Genomic DNA, 19,388 nt, shown 5'->3' with positions numbered 1-19,388 from the left:
TCTATCCTCTACATTCCACATGGTCCCCAGAGGACCATCAGGAGTTACTCCTGGAATGCAGAGCCAGGAGTAACTCCTGAACATTGCAGGTGTGATAGAAACAAAAGCCCCCCAAACCCCAAACAAACAAAAAACCCAAGTGTCTGTGTGTACTTCAAATCTAAATGCACACTGAAGGAACTATTTCTTTGCAAAGATTTAGGCAAGCAGGTAGTAGATGTTGGAAAATCTAGAACTGGTGTAGAGCAGGAAGGAGTTTAGAGTGAGTGGGGATAATTGATAATTTCATTTCTTTTATTAGATTTATCGTCATGCAAAAGAAATATCCTTGCTTTGAACATTGTACGTGAGTTTTCTTTTCTTTTTTTTGCTTTTTGGGTCACACCTGGCAATGCACAGAGATCATTCCTGGCTCTGCACTCAGGAATTAACCCTGGCGGTGCTCAGGGGACCATATGAGATGCTGGAAATCAAACCTGGGTTGGCCGAGTGCAAGGCAAACGCCCTACCCACTGTGCTATCACTCCAGCCCCTGTAAGTGATTTTTGACCCAGTTATTTTCTCTTAGACTTTTATAATAAGAAAATCATTGAGAATTTACAGAGTTATCTATAAGAATGCTCATCTCAGGGACTGGAGAGATAGTACAACAGGTCACTCTTGAACATAACAGCCTGAGGTTCCACCTCGGAAGCTCATTGTGGTCCTAGGAAGGATCCCGAGTGCACAGCCAGGAGTAAGGAAACCCTGAACACAGCTGGATGTAGCTCAAAACCAATAAACAAATTGCAACTAAAAGGAAAGCTCACCTCAGTTTTTTGTACTTGTGATAAAATAGAAATGACCTATATATAAATTTTAACATATTGCATAATAGGTTAAATAAATTATCTTCTCAATACAATGTGCAATGAGTAGTTGATATGAAAAGGTATTCACACTATTCTGTTTTTAAGAGAATAAGAGAAAAGAATCAGATTCATTTGTATGTTTTGTTTTTTTTCCTTTTTTATGTATTTTAAACATTAATGTAGAAGGAAAGGATTGAAAGAAGAATATGGTGACCATTAATTTCTCTGCATAAGAAAATCTCTATTGTTTTATATTTCAATTCTCTTCTCTTAAAATTTATTTTCTGATATGTCATTGGTGAACGGTGGCTTTACCAATGCATTTACTTAAATTTTATATATTGTATTTAGGATAAAAATATTTGTGTTTTGTAGGAACTATATATGTGTATATAGAATATAAAGTACATAAAATTTATATGTAATATAGACCACAGACCCCATATTTCCTAGTACTTAACTGCATAACTTCACCAGTTGTTATCAGTACTATTCCACCCAAACCTTCTTTGGTTTCTTAAGCATAGAATACTTATTTCTACATTTGGATTATTACTTGAACGAATCCCTGTGTCTTACATTTTAAAAAAATTTTGCATATTTTGGTATAATTAGATATGTGCTTATTATAATCTTTTGCCTATTAATTTTCATGCTGGACAAATACGTCTTCCTTCCTCTAGAATGTAAGTACCATGAAGTCAGAGACCTTGGATGTGATCATTAATTTTTTAGAACCTAGCGCAGAGCATGACATATAGTGAATATAGAATTTTCTGTATACCTTTCAGAAAGAATAACACACACTGAAACTTTTATAGTAGAGGGGAAAAAGCAATTCAGTACTCAATATAGAGTGAGATAAACTTATTTCCAGATTTTATTAATATTAACATGCAGTATAATAGGTATATGCACATATTTGTACATGTACATATGTGTTTATAAATTACATTTAATTCATACATACTTAAAATTGTGCAATATGTGTGTAATTTGTGTATAGATAGACAAAATTTCAATCATATACAAAAGAAGAAAGAAATATTTTATATATTCCTCTTTTGGGTTCATCCAACTTTAAAAAATCATCAAATCATTGTTAATCTTATTGAATAAACATAAGTCTTCACTTCTCTCTTGATCTGGGTTTTTTTAAAGCACATTTCAGACATTTTTCCCTATAATTTAAATTTATGCTCAAAGAATAAAAAATGTATTTTATTATTGCATGTAAATGTAAATAATACTTCAATATTTCAAGTGTCTAGTATTTTCAAAATGTAAATTTAAAAATGTTTTCTTCATTTAAAACACTCGTCAACGAACCCTTTTCTGTACCCTATCTTTTTTAAATGTAAGCTTTAATTTTTAGGTTCCATGTAGGCAGAACGGAGCTTACTTTCTTTCTTACTGTGGATAATTCTCTTTTTTGGGCTTTCAAAAATAAATTCCTTTTTAAGTTGCCTCAGGAATATTATAGCCATGTTGTCCTTTTCTATGCATTATCTCTTTTTGATGTTTTTTTCCATGAATCTTTTCTTCCCTCTCAGTTTTCTCATTTTGTTAATTTGCCATCAGATAATAAATCACCTTCAAAGAGTAAATGATCCTGAAACTGTTCTAATGAATACTTTGAATTTGTAGATAGTCAATAAATATTTGTTAATTTTATTTTATTCTGATTTTGGTTACTACTATAGTATATATTTGATAATTTTAACTTAAATATTACTAAAAAAGGTAATTTATTCAGCCTTTTATGAGTAATCTGGACTAAAAGAATAAGATGCCAGAAATGTGATATATATATTTTTTATCAGTTAGACTGGTCCAATTTCTTAAGGCAATTTTAGATAATGTTTAGTGATTACATTGTGAATAGTTAATAAGGACAAGAAACACATATTCCTCACACATTTGAAATATCCGGGGATAAAACCGCAATTTGGTGGCAAAACAGAAGATTTTAGTCAGTTGTTGTAGATAAGGTATCTTGTGCTTGATTTCTAGTGGATAATAAATTACTTTCTTGCTTTTCATTCAGGATGTTGAGTTAAGACATTGCGAGAATTCCCATCTATGGTCCACTTATTTGGTAAAAGCATGTTCACCAGCCCTTACCAGCTTCAGACAATATTTGTATATGTGTATGTATGTATATCAGCCAAGTGGATCAACAAGGCTGGTCTTTCTTTTCTCATTCCAAGTATTGCATTCCATCTATCTCACATTGTCACAGATTCATCAGCTTACCTCAGATGAGTGATTAAAGGGGTGATGGAAACATCCCTGAAGACCTCAGAATTTGCCTCTGGTTTTGATAGAATATTATTCTGAAGATTCACACATTTAGTGACCTCACTGCTAGTGAGGTCAAGATGACAATGCAGTTTGTATCGATTTGATTCAATTCAGGAGTTGCTCATTTATCGTTTATATTTATGTAAATAAAGCGCTAGTCTTTCATCTTCCAATTACAACATGATACTGAATTAATGTGATTAAAGATGAAACTGGACTAATGTTAACAAGGGCCTTTCTTTTTGTCATAAAGTGCAGAGGAACTGTCATGTAAAATTAATATGTTTCTAAGGAGGTGAATATGCTTTCCAGCATCAGTTTTTATAAATTTTCTTTTCTTTTACCCCTCCTGTTCAAGCCAATTTCATGCTAAAATACCTTGACATAGTTTTTTCTTTTTATTCCTGGCTCTCCCTAACCACCATTCTATGCCTGAGTCTTCAAATTATGTTACATGGTGAATATTTCTATAAATTGAAATATGATATCTTTGAGATGAACAGGGTTGGCAGGAATTTAGCATCTAAAGAGTTTTGAATAGGCATGTCTGTTATTTTTATTGAAATATTTTAGCTATCTATTTTTCTTAACACAATGATACAAAAGACTGTGTATGGTGTAGGAATTACGAGTTCATACATTTGACAGCTGAAGTGTTTTTTCCTAGGTCATTGCATTGTTGTCTGAGCTTGAAATCACATTCTTGTAGCCAATAATATAGAAGACACAGCTGTATCCCAAAGATTTTTTTTTTATTTAGGGAAGGGCAAAACTGAGTTTAGGAACATGAGGAATTATATAGCTCTTGTTGTAATTTATGGAACAGAACAGCTCTAGTCACTGAAATATAAACAAACATAAATGCCACATGTATAATTGGTTTGATATCTTGAGTTTTTATAGTTTGATACAGAAGTGATTTCACAGAAATACTGTAATAGCAAAGGGTCTTTGATATATGTTTCACCTCATCACTGGTCCATTCAGTATAAAAATAGATACGTGCATTCTGTAAGACAGAATTTTATGGAAAATACAGTATGGTTAATATTGTGGTCTATTTCCCAAACTTATCAAACTATGCCACCACTGGGAGACATTTACTGTAGGGACAAGCGAATCATTCCTAAGCATTCCCTTTGGCTGCCAGGTAACGAATAACCAAGAACTGACAGCGGCATAGCATTTAAGGGCATAAGTCTGATACAAAAAATGAATATAGAAGAGATAGAATCACTGGGTATTGAGCAGCAGGGAAGGAAATGATTTCTGCTGCCTGCTGATATATAAAGGTATATTATGCACAATAAGAGCAGTTTAGCTCCCATGGCTCCTTAGCTTACCATACTCTAGAACTGAAGGCACACAATGTACAGGATATGTTTATCTTCCAGCATGACCTGGACAATTATTTGGTATTGATTTTCTTAAAGTTTGGTCTTACATGTCAGCATTTTGTTGGCAAACTTTGCAACATAATCCAATCGAGTCAGTGCAGAGACGGGTGTGAGTAGAGATAACCCATCGTGGGCAAGTCTTTTGCATGATGTGTAGGTAGCCTGCCTATATTAAGTAAGCTCTTGCAATTTTGCTGTTTTGTCAGGGGAATTGTAATCTTGGGGAATCCCCGGGCCTGATTGCGGCTCTCCTCTCAATGTGCACTTTTGACCTCTGTATTGATTCTGTCCTCTCATCAAAAGCACTGATGTAATTCCATGTGCTAGGATCACACAGTGATTTGCATTTAGGAGCTGCAACTGTGCGCTGACCCCAAACCATTTCATCAGAATGAAAGTAGACCAAATGGCAGATGTGTTTCCCCATAACATTAAAGTCTATTGTACCATTTGGTGGGGTTCTTTATCATATAAAGGAAAAGGGCATAAACTATCCACGATGGAGTTTGATTTTATTCCAACCAGAAAAGGAAAATTCTTTAAGCCTTATGAGATTAAAATGGATCTAACTGAATTTTTCCCAGTCTCAGGCCAATGAATGGTATTTCTAGTTGCTAAAAGCTTAGCACAAAGTGATAAAAATTTATTTTCAAGAATTTTAGCAGTTTAATTTTAGTGTTTTCTTATTAATATATGCTTATCATGAACTATCTGTAGGCAATCTGTTAAATAAAATATTTCTTAATATGTCTCTGAAGAAGTATCAGGCATTTTAGTAAAAACTCTTAGTTTAAATAACTGGCCATTCAATTAGTTTGGTTGTTTCTCTTTTCTTCACTCTTTCTTTTCCTTTCCTTCTTCCTTTTTTAAAGGATGGAAAATGGTGAAGAAATCACTTCTGAAGCACAGAGATCCAAAGAGCATACAGAAATCAGCATATATCTATAATAACCTGCATTATTTTTTCTAAGATATTCCTTTTGGATTCAATACACTTCTCACCTATTAATTCCAATCAAGTATTTACTGAACACACACACACACACACATACACACTTTCAAGGAAAAAAGGAGGTTGTCTGTTATGGAAGTGAGAGTCTAGATAGGGATGTAGTCAATGAATAGTCATATAAATAAAAATGAATATGAATATAATAAGGAGGAAAACACATTAACAGATACCAGTTTAAATTATTCTATGTACAGGATAGTAATTAATTGGAAAAATATTGCAATGATTTGGAAGGAGTGAAGATAGGGAAGCATCTAAATATGAATGAGCCCCTGAATATGAAGGATTTATCAATTGTCTTTAAGACAATATATATATATCAACCTTTTCTCAACCATGGCTTTCTTCTAACCTTGTTTCTTTCTTTGGCATTTTGTCCTATCAGTTTTTACCCTATTTTGTGTGGGCCCCCATTTACAAGATTTTTCACCTGCAGCCTCCTTTCAATATACTAGGGATCCACAGTGGGTCTCTAGCAAAGATTAAACCAAAAATGCAAAGAGAGCAATTTAATGAATCCCAAAAGAAAGCTCTGTTGGCTTAAAATGCCTGATTAACAAACGTGAGGCTACAACTTCAAAACTGGTGCCATACTAAAGGACTCATGACATTCTGATAAATGTGATCCTTGCTCAGGGTTAAAAAAAAATGGATGTGAGGTGCTCTGTGAGTATTCCAACTCAAGAAAACTTCATACGGTGGGAAAAACTCTTAAGAATCCATCTTTGTACAGGGAAAGATTGAGTCGTGATGGTATATGGCCATAGGACCTGTTTGTCAAAAGCTTCGGCATTAATTGAAAGTATTGGGAATACTTTGATTTGACGAATTGAGAGGTTCAAAGCAATAATATGTATAGTTTTTGGAAAAAATTTCAACAAATACTATTAAGGCAAATTATACAGAGTATCACGATGTTTAATAGGAAATTTGAAGTTTAGTATAGATTGAGTTTGAAAGTGGTGTAAGACAGAACTGTTCTGTTTGAAAAATATCTGTTTATAAGATATGTTATATGAGAGAATACTGATCATGTGAATTGCAGTTGTTCATAGTTTATACTTTACTTAATGCCAATTGTTTTAAAATCCAAAGTTTAAAAATATTAAAATATTGATTAAGCCATTGGCATTAATTTTCTTAGTAAATAATAACTAACTGGTAGTGTGTAATGAAGGCAATAGTTGATCATCAATCTCTTTAGAATTTCCTATTTCTTCTAACTTTGGTATAGCATTTTAAGTTGTCAAATCAGAGTTTTATTAAAAACCCATTGGTTTCTTTTCTTAAAATAGTCATGTATCCCAATTATTATTAAAAATGTCCCATCTTTTGTTTGTTTTGTTTGGGGACCAGGACTGGTGATTCTCAGGACTTTTCTCGGTACTTTTGCCTTGTGCTCAGTGATCACTCCTGGTAGTACTGGGGATCATTAGCAGTAAAGGAGATAAAATCAGGGTCACATGCATGCAAAGCAAGAGAAACTATCTGCTGTTCTCTCTCTCTAGTCCCAAGCTTACACCTTTGTAAAGCCAAATTTTATCAAATTTCCAGGGTTGTATTATGGAGTACACTGAGATTCACTTTTAGAGTAGAAACTTATGGCCACTAGAGAAATCAAAGGAGTGCCCAGTGTTTTTCATTTGTTCGTTAGCAACAAGAACTAGAATGGGTCTTTGGAGATAAGCAAAGTCTACATACATGCAAAGTCTAATACCCTGCTTCCTGTTATATTCCCGTGATCAACATATCATGGCATCACTTCAATTCTATGGAATTGGCATGATTGATCATTAATTATTTAAATAACCTATTAGATAATAAATAATTGAGTAGATAATACTTTATATAAGTATAGTATGGTGTTGATGGTAAATTTTATGTTATGTGAATATATATAATATAAATTAAATGCATTTTGCCCTTTTTCCTCTTATTTTTTATTTGAGAGGTAAACAAACCAAATTATAGGCACTGAATGGCTAGTGAGTAGGATGGATTGGGGTAGACCAAGAAAGAAAGAATGCTATCAGCTACTCTTTTTAGCATCACCTTTTAGCATATTTGAACTCAGATCCTGGTATAAAGGTCACCTACATATAAATGTTATGGGTTTTTTCTTCTTCTGTGAACTTTCATATTGCTTCTTGATTACATTCTCTTTTGTAGGAGCTAAAAATTTTGATCAGAAATGAAAGGTAGTGCTTATGATTTCAGGCCACAGGCCTTCTTAATTTATCTTAATGCCACATGTGCCTAACCTTCTTGTTCATTAAATTCACTCAGAATGTTCTTCTTTTTCAAACAAAAATCAAAGTACTTCAGTGCAACTTTGCATGTGAGGTGATGGAGCTACATTATTGTAACTACTTCACCATGGTAGGAAATACTTGCAAGGAAAAAGTAAATGTTTTTATTCAAAAGCAGAGAGTTAACCTCTTCTCCCTGGGAGCTCTTTGAAGAAACTTGTGCTATATGTCAACCAGCTATATTAATTCAGAATTTCCAAGGAGGAGAACTTTGGTTAATATTAAATGGCATCTTACTTCATACTATCTCATCTCAAAACTTGCAATAGATTACAATAGTGATAGATTACAACATGAAATTTGGGGATTCAAATTCAGGCCAAAAATAAAGATTCTTTCTGAGTGTTCAGGTTCTTCTTACCAGTTTATTTGTATTGGCTAATTTATTTTATTTTCAATTTAGATATTTGTTGCATGCTATCATCTGTCTTGTTTAGAAGGATTTATTTACAGAAAAGATCAAAAGCTCCTAAAATTGTTTTTTACATTGGAAAACACATTATCCTTGACAACCAGGTGTGTAATAAATATATTTTCATGTTGCTACTAAGAATTATGGGTCATATATATTTAAAACAGATCATTCTGAGTTTAGGTATATGTTAGTATTTTATACATAGATTCTTATAGGTAAATATAAAAGATGAGAAGGCATACTATATACTGAACTTCTGTCTAAGAATAAAATATTTCTTATAGTATATAATGAGAAAAATTAGAAGGCAAATTTATCATTTATTTGAAATGGCACATCACACGTATTGTAATTTGTGCCCTGCATATGGTGTCAAAACCTTATTTCCTATGGTTTTTCTTATTATAAACTTGCATGTATGTGAAGACAGGGTTTTTTTCAGGGTTTTTTTCACTGTGATTATTTTTGGAAACTAAAATATAAGTAAACAAATATAATATAAGTCAATGATATAATTCCTATACTTTATTAATGATTATCTTTCCTTTTGACAAATCGTTGTTACCATTTAGTATTTACAATGCATTTAAAAAATTCCACAGGGCCATCTGAATCATCTATGCATAGAATTCTCAGACTGAAAGCCTGTGATAAATCTCAGTGCTATTTCCATGTCACAGGGATGGGAAATACGCTCTGCAGAGTGTGAGAGAGCAGTTGTGCTATAGGGACCAAAAGGGTGACGAAGAAGGGAAAGGGAATCAGCACATGGGAGTCTTAAGCATAATAGAGGGATATATCTGTTGAGAATTTGGATTCTGCTTTCTCCTCTTGCCTGTTTTCAGAGACTTTTAGAGGTTTACGCTTATTCTGTGGAACCATTACTTGCCGACTCTTATTTTCATGCCATTGAAATAGCTCTTTTCATTGCTTACCTGAGAGGAAGTGAGCATCACTAATCCAGCTGCCTGTATCCCCTTGTATTTTAAAGAAAATACATATAGATGATATATTAAGTTAAAAAATAATGTTCTGGCCACATCTGAATGTTCCCATAAGTATGATTTCCAGGTTGACTAATCAAATTCAGAGTGCTGTGTTCATAAATGGTAGCTTTCTTAGGGGTTAGTTTTCCCCGTTACATTGCGAGAGAGTGGCTAAACATTTCAACCCTTCCACAGTGACAAGTGATATGTCTGATTGTTTGCTGCTGATGATTTGGAATATTGATGTTTTAGAAAAAGAAGTCCATTAAACAGGCAATCTGTGCAGCTCACACCCTACACAGAAAACATTTGATATAAATAAAGTGTCAACCGGGGGCCGCAGCTTTGTGCAGAATCATTTTAAATTTTTCTTTTTGAATTATTAAATAGAGCATGTCAGGACAACTCTGATTATTATCCAATCCATATGCTTCAACACCAACCTTTTATGTAATATCAAGTGACTGCAGTTGATCAATTGGGCCAATCACGGACGCTCCCTCATTCTGGAAAGAATTCAAGGCCCTGACGGTGCTGCAGCACCTTATGCAGATATGCAAACACCTGCTGCGTTGCTCTCTAAGGAGGATGGACCAGTATATGCCTTTCGGAATGTGGGCAGACTATGAAAAGATGCTTAGTTCCTTATCGAATAATTTAAGCATAAGTTCATCTTTTTGCAATTTTAAGCCTATTTAGGTAGACCAGATAGAACATTCTTACCCAGCTGCTACTCTACCTGGGAGAGTTATGTACATAATTCATATTACATAAATAAAATGTGATAGTGCGTATTTCTGAAAACTGCTATATAAAAATAAAGTATGGTACTTTTTAAAGAAAACAAATAAAGTTTCTGCTGGAAGGAAGACTGATATTCAGACATGTAGCCATGTGTAATTTATAAAGTGTGATAAAATGATAATCTCTCACCTACACTAATACACAGTTTATCTAGATAAATAACTCTTAGAATGTGGATGCCTTTAGGGTTTTAGGCATTTAATTAAAATGGAACAAAAAATATGAACTGTCAGCTTTGGGATTTTAACATCCTCTCTCCAAAAGGATATTCTTCCGTCTGAGAACACATTTCTGACATTCAGTGGGAATAAATGTGAGGTGGCATTTTTCTAGTCCTTACGAGAAAGGGGCTAAAAATGCTTCGTATAGAAATCTTAAGATGAAACGCTTTCCTGAGAATGCCTCGGTTCTCTACTGCAGCTCCCTCCCAGCGCTGGGACTCAGGGCGAATTCAGGGGGCCTCTCTGATAATTGCCAGTGATTGGAGGTAGCACTCTTTCTCTGGCACTTTTGCCATTGTCCTGGTGTGTTGCCATCACTCACGAAGACTGCTGAAGCGGAGGGCTTTCTTCCTCTTGCCTGTGTGTGATTTTGATGTTGGACACGGGGAGGCAGGGCAAAGCAGTGACAGAATCCAAGCTTAGAGAAGAGTCAGTCTGGGCCCTGCACAAACTGCCTATGTGGAGATTATAGGAGTCTCCCCTGCTGCCCACTTAACTCTAAAAATAAAGCCCACGCTGCTGTGGAAGACACATATATTTAACTGTGACCCTTTTTTTAATTGTTCTATTGTCTACTAAAAATTGATTTGGGTTCTTGGTAGTCTTTTAAAAAAAAAAAAAAAAACACGACGTTTTTATATGACAAGCCCTGTCTCTTTAAATGCATAGATTGCGTACTGCGTATACATACCATGCGTATTTCTTTTGTTTATTTTTGCTGCATTTTATGGGCTTTGGAATACAAAGAAAAAAATCCTCTGTTACAAAACAGTGATACCCGAATGTTAAACAAATTAATCAGGATACTTGTCCACAATTTTGATAATAGATGACATGCTGACAAAGCATGAAATTATTACTATAAATGAACGTGGTATATTTCTGTTTTTTTATTCCACACAGTGATTCACTGCTCATGCAAAATGACTTAAAGTCTTGTTGCGTGTATATGGATTTTCAGCATTCTTAAGCGAGTTAGATGATTTCAAAACTTGAGAAAAATGAGAAAAAAGTAAGATTTTAAAAAATCATTTTAGCATACTTTAGGAAAATTCTAATTTTTTCTTGTATTTTTATTTTTGGATAGGGAAAATGGGATAATTCCTAATAAAAGAACAATTTGAGGGTATTTACTAACATACACTGTGAAACAATGTTATGATTCTTGAACAAAGGTGCTGTCCAAATGGGCAAACAAGGTTTTATATTATTGGTAAATAATACGACTAAAGGAAGTAGGTCAGGCATATATATGTGTGAATGTGTGCGTATGCATGAATGTGTTTGTGTATGTATGTGTGTGTGTGTGTGTGTGTGTGTGTGTGTGTGCTTGTGTGTATCTGTCTTTTCTTATTAGGCCTGGAGACTCTTACATTAGTTTTAATCAAAACCAAACCCAATATACAATCCATATAATTTCAAATGGAAAGGAAATTTAGGCAGTCAATTGTTAATAATCTAAGATAATAAGCACATTGGTAACATCCTCCAGGTACATTTTAACTATCCATGTTGACAAATACTAGTTCAAAATGGCACATTTCGACATTTCAAATCATTGTCAGGGGAGAAAAAGGGCAGGGATACTATTCTATATATTTTCCTCTTGGGCAATGGAAATAAGCTCTTATGATTCCATAGTCTTTGAGCCTTCTTCCCTTCCCCCATTCATTTGATCACATTATTCACACAAAGAACCAATGAGCCGTTGTGCCATTACCTTAAAATCCTATATTAATGAGACAGCTACAGTTTTTAATCATTTGAGTTAAGCCTTGAATATTCCATTTGCTAATATCGTGCATCCATTTAAAATGAGAACTAGCATTCTATTTGCAAATAGTGAGTAAAATACTGATTTTTTTTCTCTTTTAAAAGTTTCAAAACAATCTAAAGAATGCATTTTATTCTTAAGGACTTAATCTTATTTCTAAAAGCGTGGATAAATAAAAGAAGGAAGAGAAACAAATCTGTACCTGGAGAGTCAATGAGGGAAAGAGAGACTCTGGCACTTTGTTTTTCTTAGGAAAATTTAGAGAAAATAAATACACAACAAATTGTATGACAAGTCAGCCCCCATCATCTAAAAAGAATTAAATTCATTTTATAAAGCATTAGGTGGTATTTTAACAGATCTATGTTTAATGGCTTCTGAAAACAAAATTGTGCGAATAAAAGGAAAGATTTTGTGGTGTGGTTAATCATTTATTATGTCAAATTTGTTTTTGTTTCTCAAAATAGCTTATAAAAACACTTTAGAGATTTTATATCATGATAACTATTATTTTGTTATAGATGAGAGATATTCTCTTTCTTAAAACATGGCATCTTGGCTACATTGATCTGACATATATCATAATCTTATGAATTGGAATATGGTCTTAATTTTTAAAGTTCCTTTTATATAGGAACATACAATAACATACTAACCTCTTGAAAGTTTCCAAGAAAATTGTTTGTGGAATATTAATTTCCTTTTCTACTTTATTTATTTATTTTTTGTGTTTGATGATTAAACTATTATTTGTTGTAGATCAAGAAAGGGCTTACTCCCTGGACTTCTTAATGTCTCTTTATATAGAAAACAAAGTTGGAAGATATCAATTTGAGGTAGAAGGATAGATATTTTAAAATGCAATTTTGTACAACTTTCCCAATACAACTTAAATCATCAAATGAACAAAATTTATTAAAGTCAAAAAGGAACTTATGTACATGGAGTTTTAGAAGATAACAAAAATATAAGGTATGAAGATAGATGCATTGCATCCATATCCCGGAATGTATAGTTGAAAATATTCATTAGAACATGTAGAAAATCTTTGAGTTGTAATTTTTATATCTCAGCAGCTACTTATTTCAAATGTTCATATGGAAACTACCACCTCGTATTTTTTTAAGTATATGGGGATCTAGTAAAGTAAATTTCAATTTCTGAATTGAGAAATTGAATTTCTCATATCCATTTCATTTTACAGATGAAGATACATTTAAATTACCTAAGAATACCTATTTAATTTACTTGAGAATAATGACTAAAGTAGTGTTTAATTCATTGGATGGTATACATAGCATAGAACCAAGATGCTGTTTGGAAACAGCATCATTTGCTTCCAATCCTGCTCTGCACTTTAAAAAAAATTGTATAAACCCAGGTATTCCAACCAAGAATGTATATTATTTTCGCTGACCATTCTTGTCTTCTGCCTTCTTATCTACATCCAGATGCTCTGTTTTACTTAATATTTTTAAATTGATTTCTTTTTCTTTAATCATGATGATTTCTGTATATGATCAGAAAGCATTGGATCTTATTAACTGTGCAGTAATGTCCAAGTCACAAAACTTTGTTAAACTCTAGCTGCTGCATGCTTCTATATAGAAATGCTTTTTCACCCCAAAGTAGCTATTAGACTAATTTAGTTGGTGAACTTTTTTCCCAACAGAATGCAGGCAGACTGATTGGAATTTCAAAAGATCGTCACACTGAATTTGAAAGTACCTTACACAGAAGTACATTTTTCTTTTTTAACCAAGCAGAGGCATGGATGTCAATTTTATATTTTCTAGCCAAATATGTGTACAATATTATTAATTCAAACAGAAAAACCAAATGTAAATCTGTGACTATTTAACAAGATTTTTTTCTCTTAGGTTATCAATTGTTCCTTCTGTCAATATTACATATTGTAATTTTCCTCACTTAATGATCTGTTTGATTCTAAAGGGGAGGAAATCTATGTTAATACTTGCAGACGCACACCGAGCCAGTTTAATAAAAGATAAGGCTTTGCACTGTTTTTCTGTTTATTTTTAAGCAAGAAAATGAGTTTAAGTTTTCCCCTGATTCCTGTTGCCTGCTTGCTTACACTTAGTTTTCCTTTCTTCACACACCATGAAGCAAACACTGTCCTTGTCAAATGATAAATGAGGCAGAATTGGTGACGTGCATGTTTGTCAACATAAGCAAGATCAAATGATTGCTCAGCAGGAAGAAGCCACGGGAAATCCAATGATTTTTTGACTAATTAGCAAAATAATAATAATGTCTCCCTAATGATTACCTTGTACTGGGTTGTGGCCTTTTATCAGACAGATATTCCACCAGTGCCAACTAGTGTTTTGAAGACAAACCAGTGATTTCACTTGAAATCATGGATGTGAAGCATTTCTAAGTAATCTTTTGAAGCTTTTTGTTCTGTTATGTCACTTGAATAATTGAGATAAAATCTAAGCCACACTTTTACTTTTTATTGTTATATAACTAATGTGTGTTTTAAGAAATACTTTACAGAAAAAAAAAAACAATATTTTCCAAGACTCCTAAAGTTCAGGTTTGTTCAATTCATTCATGGAATTTTACCAGAGATCTTTCTGAGGAATAATTTGATTTCAAATAAAAATGTACTCAAGATTATTTTTTTAACATGCTAGCTTAGTGTCCATGACCAAACGTAACCTTATTTCTATTAATGGCTAATAAAGCTTCAAGAAGGTATCAGGGTGAACTGAAATTACCTGGAAAATACCGCTGGGATTGACATTTTCTGTGAAGTTCAGTAGTCAACCACTATTTATGGGAGTCACAGTGAAAACAGGAGCATCTCTCATGTCACAGGGCATGTGCTGAGCTCTGTGGATTAGTTTGCCTGAGATATATTCACAGGATTCCTGGGTCAGGACAAAGATACATATTTCTTACCTTCTTGTGTGCCAGATTTACAACGTAAAAATAGAGATAAGGGATGAATGAACTTGAAACCAAGTGAACACTGTCTGGGGGAATGTAGCTTGTAATGTAATGTAGTGTCTAGATTGGGAAATGCTGCAAGGGCCTTGCTGATTCGGGTATTGGAGCTGCTTGACTTGTATTAAATTTTGCCAGGAGAGATGGTAATTCTTCTAAAAGATCAGAGGCAAAAAAGAAAAACAACAGTCTCAATTATTTTAAGATCTCAATTATTTTTCATTTTTTTATTCAACTGACTGATAGGTTGCAACAAAAAAAGCTGCCAAGATATATGTTTTGTTTTTTTCCTAACCCAAGTCACCAAGAAAGGGTTTTTATTGCATTGTGTTGGTGGTGCTTATGCTTAGAACATGCCTTCTAGTGATGTGTTTCCATTTTTAATTTTTGGCACCCTAAATCAGAGGAAATTCTTCTGCCATCTTTCTGTCCAGTGTGATCACTCTCAGTTCCTTTATCACGAAGCAATTGATAATAACTTGAGAAAAGCAGTAGGAGCAACTTTTCATTGTCCAGCCCAGGAGAAATCACTAATAGGGAGAGAGAGAGAGAATGAGATGACTACAATGAAGGGGGACACTGTAATGACGGGGAGGGCAGGCAGAGTGGGCTAGTAAAAGGCAAGAGCAATGTGGATAATACGCCGAGGCGGGGTCAGGGCTGGGGTGGAAGATGAGAGGAGAGAGATTACTTTAATGAGCCACATGGCTTCCACCACCAAACAGCTGCTCGGAGATTTCTCTTAAGTCTCTGTCAACCTCAATGAATTTCTCTATGGCTCTCTAATGCCGCACCACTGCCCCACGGAGTAGATGCTAGCCTCATGTACTACTGAAACTTTGAACATCGCTTGGCAAACTGACATGTGTTAAATGTCAAAATATCTACTGATTTTCGACTTGGAGTTTAAAATTTTTTTAAAACATCACTTTCATATTTATGTTTACATCAATTACGCATCAAAGTGGGAAGGTTCAAGATACTTTCCTAGAAATAATTTTATATTAATCATTTAAAAAATGGCTGCTAGAAAAATTTCAATGACCTCTGTGGCTTGCTTTCAGAACCACATTTTCTAAGTTTCTGTATTTGATGTCTTTACATTTTGGCTTGTAGTTGACCTTGAGCAGTTATTATTCCCTAGCCTTAGACTATTGCTGAAGATTGCAAGAGAAGTGCTTGGGAGTCTGGCTTTCATATGCAAACCACCCAAGCCAGAGCACATACCCCCAGGTAGCTCCTCTATTCTGCTCTTGTACTCCAGGTCACCATCCACTTGTCCTAATCATCTTGGGGCAGCTACCAGACAACTAAAAGGACAAACTCCATGCCCCAGAGCCTCCTGAAGTTATTCAAATGAGCAAATTTGAAACTTGATTATCTTTTTGTTGCTGTTGTTCTTCTTTTGCCTCAACCATTCTTTCCTGTGGAGAACACAATTAAGGTTCCAGTATATTTCCTTAATTCTTTCTTTGCCCCCTCTCTCCAGATAGCCAGAGACTTTTCCCTGTGGCACCGGCTAGGTGAGTATTCCCTCTTCTTTGAGTTTGTAATATGACAAACTATCTTTTAAATAAGGGCTGGAGTGATAGCACAGTGGGTAAGGCATTTGCCTTGCACGCAGCTGACCTGGGTTGATTCTTTCGCCTTGCATGCAGCCGACCTGGGTTGGATTCCTCCAGCCCTCTCAGAGAGCCTGGCAATATCTCGCCCACACCACAGAGCCTGGCAAGCTACCCGTGGCGTATTCAATATGCCAAAAACATTAACAACAAGACTCACGATGGAGATGTTACTGGTGCCCGCTAGAGCAAATCGATGAACAGCGGGACGACAGTGACAGTGACAGTGATCTTTTAAATAGCAGTTACTTACTGATCTGTAGATCTGCCATTAGGGAAGAAATAATAAAACTGTATATAAGACACTTGTATCCTATTTCAACCAGAGCTTCATACCACTAAGTGTAATCCACTGATCTCTTGTGCTACAATCAATTTGACAAATTAAACATCCAGATTTCTGGGTGCCTTTAGGATTAGCATGGCTCCTGAAATAAAGTCAGCTCAGTATTAACTATTATTACTTTAATATTGTAGCAACAACAATAGCAATAGCATGGCAAACATAATAATAATAATAATAACAAACAATAATTCAGTAGAGCAATTCTGGTTTGAGAAAATCACTTTTTGTCTATTATGTCATTGCTATTTTTCTATAAATTAAAATATATTTGTATATATTTATATATTTAATATTTATTATTAACCAAAAGCCAATTTAGGTTAAGTGCTTGATACATTATTTTTTGAGTCATTCTGACAATAATTGAGTAAAAAACAAGAAAAGTAACTTGTTTAGAATCACACTTCTTAGTGTTGGTATAAACATTTATTTTTTAATGATATAAACATATGCATTTTCTTAAGGATAATAAAACATATATGTGCAATGTTTGCCTTGCACACGGCCGACCCAGGTTCAATTCCTCCTTTCCTCTCAGAGAATATCTCATCCGCACAGTGAAGCTTGGCAAGCTACCCGTGGGGTATTGGATATGCCAAAAACAGTAACAACAAATCTCACAACGGAGACGTTACTGGTGCCTGCTCTAGAAAATGGAAGAACAATGGGACGACAGTGCTACAGTGCTAATGAAAAGTACATGTGCATTTTAAGAATGATAACATGTTCAGAAACGGGAAAGTGTGTCAGTTCTCAGAACTCCTCCTTGTTTTCATCTTTCTGTGTCAGAACTGACCCAACCCAATTTTTGTGATCATGATTTCTCTATTTTGTTGATTATGTGATGCCCATGTTTGTGTCTCTAAACAGTAATTTGCCCGCTTTCAGATTTTATTTATTTATTTTGGTTTTTGTTTGGGGTCACACTTGGAGATGCTCAGGGTTTGCTCCTAGACCAAGCCCAGAGGTCACCTCTGGCAATGCATCAGGAACATATTGGGTGCTGGGGCTTGAACTCAGGTCAGCTTCATGCAAGGTTTTGTGTCTTATCTCAGCCACTGTGCTACCTCTCAGGCACCTGTTCTCAGATTTTAGACAAACGACTTATACCGAAGGTATCCTGTTGTAATCCATGGACCACTTTGACTTTCATTAGTTTTTTTCACTAATGTCCTTTTTTCTGTTCTAGGATCGTGTCCAGGAGTCCACATTACATATAAGTATTATTTTTGGACTTATACACATTTTTTACTTCAAAATTCATACAAGCTAGGATTTCAGGGAGATTAATTTTAAGGCTGTGTGTGAAATAGATTTTAGGGCAGAGAGCTAAAAGCAGGAATGTCAGGAGACTCATGTTATATTATGATTGCTTAAGGCAGAGCGAAGGAGGGCTATAGCAGAGAAGAACCAGCTATGTATGTGTATATGCCTGTATACAGCACAGACTGCATTTCAAAAATGTGATCATTTATCTCCCATAAAGCCCACGAGTTCCTTGAAGGTAGGGAATACTAAGGCTATTTCATCTTAGTATATTCTTGATATACTAAGAACAGTGACTGACTATAAAAGTGATTTGGTAAGGGTTTGTGAAATGAATTAATATGAATGAGAAAAGCTGCAGGGAAAACAAAGACACACAGAATGTATAGATAAAGGCAAAGGAAGAGGGAGAACAAAAATAAAGGAGGGCACAGAGAGAGAGAGAGAGAGAGAGAGAGAGAGAGATCTTATTAGCTGACGGACTGGGAAAGTCAAAAACAAAAGAGAAGACCTTGAAAGTGAAGGACAAAGAAATAAAATGGGGCGTTAGAATAAGGGAAGCAAGATTTCAGGTAGAAGCAGTTTGGCAGGGACACGATTTTCCAACTGTGTTGCTCACTTAGATTCTGTACATTATCATCAATCATTTAGCTTTAAAACCTTGCCTCCCTTATTTGTTGCCGTTCACAGCTCTTAAACCTTTCTTTATCATTTACTGCCTCATCCCACTCCTCCGTCTTAAAACGCTGCTAAGAATAGTCTCATGCCGCAGCAATAGAATGCATGTGATGTGTTTGCCTCATTGTCACCAGGCCACTTCTGGCGCTTAGCCCTGCAGCTGATTCATCCCTCAAGGCCTTTGGGTTTGCTGGCCCCTCCTTCTAAGAGTCTCAGGAATTAGATTTTCATGGAATTGTTTTCTCATCCTTGAAGTCAGGAGCCCACTACATCTTATTACAATGTGTTATGTCTTTAATGTGCTTAGGGTTCTGTGGAATTTTCTTGTTAATTTATTTTCTCATGCTTATTTATTTATTTTTTCCACTTACCTTCGCCTGCTAGATTATTAGCCTGGAGGAAGAAGGAATTTTGTTTGTCTTATTCACTG

Source organism: Sorex araneus, chromosome 2, assembly GCF_027595985.1.
Source record: "Sorex araneus isolate mSorAra2 chromosome 2, mSorAra2.pri, whole genome shotgun sequence".
NCBI lineage: Eukaryota > Metazoa > Chordata > Mammalia > Eulipotyphla > Soricidae > Sorex > Sorex araneus.
Note: the sequence above shows the minus strand (reverse complement) of the source record.